This window comes from Glycine max, chromosome 4 (genome assembly GCF_000004515.6).
Source record: "Glycine max cultivar Williams 82 chromosome 4, Glycine_max_v4.0, whole genome shotgun sequence".
Classification (NCBI taxonomy): domain Eukaryota; kingdom Viridiplantae; phylum Streptophyta; class Magnoliopsida; order Fabales; family Fabaceae; genus Glycine; species Glycine max.
In genome coordinates, this window is record NC_016091.4 from 34587426 (window position 1) to 34592915 (window position 5490).

Consider the following 5490-nt stretch of genomic DNA (forward strand, 5'->3'; position numbering starts at 1 on the left):
CTCAGGAGCAATAGTAATTTGCATATAACCAGAAAAACCATCAAGGAAACAGTAGTGAGATTTACCTGCCAGGCGTTCAACCATTTGGTCAATGAATGGCAAGGGAAAATGGTCCTTTTTGGTAACCTGGTTCAGCCTCCTATAGTCAATGCAGACTCTCCAACTGTTCTACACCCAAGTAGGAATCAGCTCCTCCTTCTCATTTTTGATCACTGTGAGGCCGGTCTTCTTTGGGACTACCTGGACGGGACTCACCCATTGGCTGTCGGAGATAGGATAAATGATTCCAGCTTGCAAAAGCTTGGTTATCTCCTTCTTCACTACATCAAGAATCACCGGGTTGAGTCTCATCTGTGGCTGTCTTACTGGTTTCGCTCCATCCTCAAAATTTATTCGATGCATACATGTGGATGGGCTAATACCAGGAATGTCCGCCAGGGTCCAGCCTATAGCCTTCTTATGCTTCTTGAGAACAGACAACAACTTCTCCTCTTGCTCATCAGCAAGGGAGGTAGATATAATCACTGGAAAACTCTTGCTATCATCCAAGTAAGCGTATTTTAAATTTGATGGCAGAGGCTTCAATTCTGGTGTGGTCAGCTGGATAGTGGTAGAAGGAGATGGTTTCTCAGCCTTTACCTCATAAAGAAATTCAGAGGTATGTGTACTTCCTGAAACATGGTTAGTCCTATCTGACTCTATAAAATCAATCTCGAGAGGTAAAACACCACCACTAAACATGCAATCAATATCACTCTCGGATTCACTCTCAGCATCAAATTCAGACATATGACCAAGTACAATTTCAAACTCAATGCATGAAGAGTGAGAGGCATGCAGATTAGAATAAAGATCAATCATGTATTCATCAACAACATGGTCAATTATTTCAGCACGAAATACAGAAAGATCTTCAGATGGGTATTTCATAGCATCCAGAATATTAAAATGAACAGTTATATCACCAAACTCCATGGATAGTGTGTCTGCATATACATCTATCTTAGTTCTAGCAGTTTTCATAAAGGGTCTGCCTAGAATGATGGGAACTGATCCTTGAGAAAATCCATCTTCCATATTCAAAATATAAAAATCAACAGGGAAAATCAGTTCACCAACTCTAACTAAGACATCTTCTATGAAACCAACAGGGTAGGCAACACTTCTATTAGCTAAATGAATTACCACATCAGTTGACTGTAAGGGACCTAGAGATAGAGAATTAAAAATAGACAGAGGCATAACACTAATAGAAGCTCCTAAGTCTATCATGGCATTGTCAAACTTACTATTCCCTATAATACAAGGTATGCTGAATGTACCTGGATCTTTGCATTTTTCAGGAATTTGAGGAACAAATTTACCAATCAATGCGGAGACATTTCTGCCCATGCTAATCCGTTCACTTCCTTTAAGCTTCCGCTTATTAGTGCACAACTCCTTCAAGAATTTGGCATATCTTGGAATTTTCTTTATTGCATCCAACAGAGGTATGTTTACCTCTACTTTTCTAAACGTTTCCAAGATCTCTTTCTCTGCCTCTTCCATTTTTTTGTTGGAAACTGCTCTTGGAGGGAATGGAAGAGGGGGAATGTGCTGCTTCTGCAAATCAGAATTACCTATGGAAGAAGATTCACCTGCACAGAAATTGTTAGGTAAATTTTTATCATCACCTTTTTCTGGAGTAGAGTGAAGTTTGGCAGGTTCGTTTGCAGATGAGGAAGGTGCTACGGGTTGAGGTCCTTGACACTGCTTTCCCGACCTCAATGAAATGGCACTGACATTTTTGGGATTTTGGACAGCTTGAGAAGGCAGCTTGTTAGACTTCTGGGACTGTTGTTGATTCAATTGGGTAGCCAATTGTCCCATCTGATTGGTTAAGCTCTGAATGGAGGCTCTGGTCTCTTGCTGAAACTGCATGTTCTGCATAGTCATTTGCCTCACAAGTTCTTCGAGGGAAGGTTGTGGAGGGGCCTCAACTGTTGGCTGTTTCTGGGGTTGTTGATGTTGTTGGATTGGTGGAGGAATGTATGGTCTGCTTGGGCTAGCAGCATTTTGGAAGGAAGGAGCAGGCTGCTGTTGTTGTTGCTGAGGGCTGGACCATCTGAGATTAGGGTGATTCCTCCATCTAGGGTTGTATCTGTTGCTGGAGAGGTCATAATTGTTCTGCTGTGGTTGATTTTGCTGCTGAGGTTGAGGAGGTCTATTGTAAAAATTTGCAGCATAAGCTTCAGGCTGCTCAATTGCTCCAGGTTGTTGCATGGAAGGGCAAAGGTCTGTATGGTGGTCAGCAGAGGAGCACAAACCACAAACCCTTGCGACAGGTACAAATTTTTGATTCAAGGCCAGCTGGGTTACCAAGTTAACCAATGCATCCAGTTTGCCTTCAAGCTTCTTAGTCTCAGATGATGCAGCTGAGTTTGTAGCTACCTCATGCACTCCTCTAATGACTATGGCATCATTTCTGGCGCTAAACTGCTAGGAGTTGGAAGCCATCTTCTCAATTAAATTTTTGGCCTCAGCAGGAGTCATGTCTCCAAGGGCTCCACCACTGGCAGCATCTATCATACTTCTCTCCATATTACTGAGTCCTTCATAAAAATATTGGAGAAGAAGCTGCTCCGAAATCTGATGGTGAGGGCAACTGGCACATAGTTTTTTAAATCTCTCCCAGTACTCATACAGGCTCTCTCCAATGAGTTGTCTAATACCTGAGATATCCTTCCTGATGGTTGTGGTCCTAGAAGCAGGGAAATTTTTTTTCTAAGAATACTCTCTTAAGGTCATCCCAGCTCGTGATGGACCGTGGAGCAAGGTAATACAACCAGTCCTTTGCCACTCCCTCTAAAGAATGAGGAAAAGCCTTCAGAAATATATGATCCTCTTGGACATCTAGGGGTTTCATGGTGGAGCAGACAATATGAAATTCCTTCAAATGTTTGTGCGGGTCTTCACCTGCAAGGCCATGAAACTTTGGAAGCAAATGAATCAGTCCAGTTTTAAGAACATATAGAACATCCTCATCAGGGTATTGGATGCACAAGCTTTCGTAGGTGAAATCAGGTGCAACCATTTCCCTTAGAGTCCTCTCACGGGGTGGAGGTTGTGTCATGTTCTCAGAATGTTCAAAATCAGAATGCTCAGAATCAGAATGCTCAAAATTATAATGCTCCAAATCAGGATGTTCAAAATCACCAATAATAGAATGCACAGATTCACCAGTAATGGAATGCTCAGGATGATCAAAAGGTATAAAATGATGCCTAACTAATCTATGAAATGTCCTATCTATCTCAGGATCAAAGGGTTGTAAGTCAGATGGATTGCCTCTAGTCATACACTACATTCAGCATGCACAACTAGATGCCTTGTCATGTAAATAAAGGTGCAGGTTTGAACTACAGCTACCCTCAAATGATATCCAAATGACTTGAAATTTTGTGAGCAACCTTATAAAATGTGAGAAGATAGCACAAAAATTTCAGGCTAAAATTTCAAGCAAAAAATGGTATGTTAAGAAAAATAAGTGAATAAAACTTGAAAAATAAAAAACTTTTGACAGAATCACTATTTTTGGACGATTGAGACCTCGGCCGGCTCTTACGACGTAGGAAATTTTTTTCTACCCCAAATACATATATAATAATTGCGATTCTGATAACCGGAGCAAAAGTTATGGCCGTTTGAAGTTTTGACAAACACAAAATTTGCTACTTTTTTGGAACTTTCAAATCTGACCAAACTAAAGGCTCTAGCTATTTTTCCCACAAAATATAGGTTAAAAGAAGTTACCACAAAAAAAATTCAGCCAAAAATAACAACCCTAGCTACTAAAACAAAAAATCTCAAATAATTCAGCATGGGTGGTCGCTAAAATCCGTCTCTACTTGATTTCTACTACTACTCTGTTTTGCTGCAAGCAAAAGTGGTCACTAAGTCCGTCGCAAAACACTATTCACAGCAAAAATCCCAAAACTGAAACAGGGAAAGCGCTTAATAGGAAAACTGAAACAGAACACACACTAAATAAAATACCAGGACACTAAATAACACTAACACACATACTAACACAATACTAACAATTAAACTTAAAACACGAAAGAATTAAACACACAACACTAGCTAGTTATTATGAACCTTTGGACACTGCTCCCCGGCAACGGCACCAAATTTGATCGAGGCCGTACCCGAATCAAATAAACATGAAAATGCAGTAACTAGGAAGTGATCCTAGGTCGTTTTCCAACGAGCAATGACAAACAAAATGTTCATAATATACTTGCGCAGTAACAGTAACGATTGGAGGGGGGGGTTGTTTGTTTTGTGATTAAAGAGCAGAACAAGTAAACTGGAATATGAAACTACTAATATTAAAAACGGGTTGTTTCCTCTGATTCAGAAGCCATTCTCTTATCCTGGTTTATGGAGAATTCGTCCCTAACAGTCAACCACTTAATCCAACCCTATTTCAATTTACTAAGCAAAAATCAACTTAGGGTTGTCAATACGTGATTAGGCACCACATACACCAGTTAGCCCTTCGTCCATTACGCATGAACGCAAGTTAGGCTCAGAGGCAATTAATCGAACACGAAGTGTGCACTGATTAATGTTCACGAATTTGGGATAACTGGTGAAGGGAAAATTGCCAGGAAACCACATTACAAACGAAACCTCAAAGAGAGTTGGGCTTCGTCCTCAAAAGGAAACAACACCAAAAAAACTAGCCTTCCATAGATTCAAACAAAAAACGCAAATGAAACATGAAGCAAAAACGTAAATGAGCAGAAACGTAAATGAACAAAAATGTAAATGAAACAGAAACGTAAATGAGACAGAAATGTAAATGAAAGTAGAAGAAGAAGCAAGAACGAAATTGTAATTAGAAGCAGAAAACGGAAAATTGCATTAAGAACGAAAACAGTAGCCTTAGAACAGAAAAACGTAAAAACCTAAAACAAAAGCTCTGAATAATAAAATAGCATAACAGAATAGCCTTGCACGAATCCCAAGGCTGCTATTTAAAAAGAGTCACTCAAAGTCACTGGGCCCTATTACAATACTCTGGCCCAAAACGAAATAAACACTGAACAACATAAAATAAAATTGCGAAATTTCCTAATTAGAAATTAACTAAGGTAAGCACTGCTTTATTTGCCCTCTTCAAGTCCATAACCAAAATCCGGATTAAGCCCAATGTTTCATTAATTCCTGAAATTAGATTAAAAACATCAAATTAGCTAAATGAGCCCAAATAATAAAACTGCTTGATTAATTGACAATTAAGGCCAATCAGTAATTAAAATGGTGCAAAAAGGGTTTAGAAAATAGAAGAAAATGATGGCACATCAATCAAATTGACTAATAACCAAAGTGAACTAAGGCTAAAATCAATTCATAAATCAAACTTTTGTCATCACCTAAAAAGCCATTTTGAAGGTCCAACGCCTTGAAATGGTCTTTTCCGCTTTTATTGGTTAAAACCTGGAT

At 39.3% G+C, this 5490-nt stretch overlaps 1 non-coding gene across 1 annotated transcript; it reads left to right on the forward strand.

Annotated features, from left to right (window-relative positions):
- The first annotated feature begins 2626 nt into the window (after nucleotides 1-2626).
- LOC113001570 (small nucleolar RNA R71) lies at nucleotides 2627-2733 on the forward strand. The gene has a single exon (XR_003266964.1). It is a non-coding gene; the product is annotated as a small nucleolar RNA R71 (small nucleolar RNA).
- Nucleotides 2734-5490: the final 2757 nt, after the last annotated feature.